Source organism: Aplysia californica, unplaced genomic scaffold, assembly GCF_000002075.1.
Source record: "Aplysia californica isolate F4 #8 unplaced genomic scaffold, AplCal3.0 scaffold00126, whole genome shotgun sequence".
NCBI lineage: Eukaryota > Metazoa > Mollusca > Gastropoda > Aplysiida > Aplysiidae > Aplysia > Aplysia californica.
The window spans coordinates 1,150,673-1,152,032 of NW_004797396.1; positions in this window are offsets into that span (position 1 = coordinate 1,150,673).

Consider the following 1,360-nt stretch of genomic DNA (forward strand, 5'->3'; position numbering starts at 1 on the left):
GGGGGGGGGTCCAGAAATCTTGACCTACACCAAAAGTGGGTATTGCCCTACCTATAGGAGAACTTTAATTTCATTAGTGTTTATAACTGTTTGGTTACAGAGAAAACTCTCATTGTCTTTTAAAGAAACTGAACAAGGATCCAAAAATGTTACCTTCGGTTTTCTCAAAACAGCAGTTTTCGGGATAGCCCCCTTGTGCTTAAAAGCGACCATCTGTGAACGGTCCTTATGGCACTGTCCAATAGGGCCACCTGTCTGAGACCTGGACAATTCGCGACCTCAGTGTTTTCTTGTCGTATCTCCATTTTTTAAGTTTAATTTTAGTAAGGTTTTATGGCGCTCGCAACTGCATAAGGTCATATGAGCGCCAAAGGGCGGATGTCAACAGAGAAGTCCAAACGGGGAATCAGGCTTACTCTGCTCACCTCTCAAGCCTGAACAGCACAAAGTCTGCTTTGACTCTCAGGGCAACCCGAAAATAGCAGCTCACAAAAGAGTGACAAACGTACAAAAGAAATAAAGAAAAATGACGACTGTAAGGATGAGGTAAGAAAAGGCAGCAGCTCCCCCTATGTTGTTCCGGCACAGTATGAGCATGACACTGATAAATCAGTCCATTTACAATTCTACTGTGCATAAGAACATGTTAATATCCCCCTTTGGGAATGGCCTAAAGACACTTTAGTCTATAGCACTGCCCTGGGGCGGGCTCTCCATTTTTAATAAGTGGAAACAGTTCATAACAAAGAGTCAGAGTGAGCTTAAGAAGTCACATTTTCACTGGGTATTTTTAATGGAGCCACGACAAGAAAGCACCGACCGAGGTCGCCTACTGATGGTTGTCTTAGACAGGCTTGGCTTTCGTGTTAGTTTTAGAACAAATTTTACGGCACTTGCAACACAATTTGGCCATATAAGCGCCAGAGATTAGCGGTGTTACAAGAGAATACCATACCGTACAAAAGAAAAGAAGGAGAAGAGATCAGGAAGATAGACGTTGGACAATAAAGAAGAAGAAACCATCTTGAAGCATCCACCAACCACCCACTCAGATAGTTTTGATTGTACATTAAAAAATATATATACAGAAAGAGAGAGAGAGAGAGAGAGAGAGAGAGAGAGAGAGAGAGAGAGAGAGAGAGAGAGAGAGAGAGAGGGCGGGGGGTAAGTGTGCGTGTGTGTTTCTGTTTGTGTGTAGTTACAAGAACAATAGTACCTAAGTGTGTGTGTATACATGGTGTTTGTGTACCAGTAGTAATACCAGGGCAGTGGTCAAATGATACAGATATATAGCGAGATAATCAGTGGTTTGCCGCATGACAGAAAGAGAGAAAGAGAGAGAGAGAGAGAGAGAGAGAGA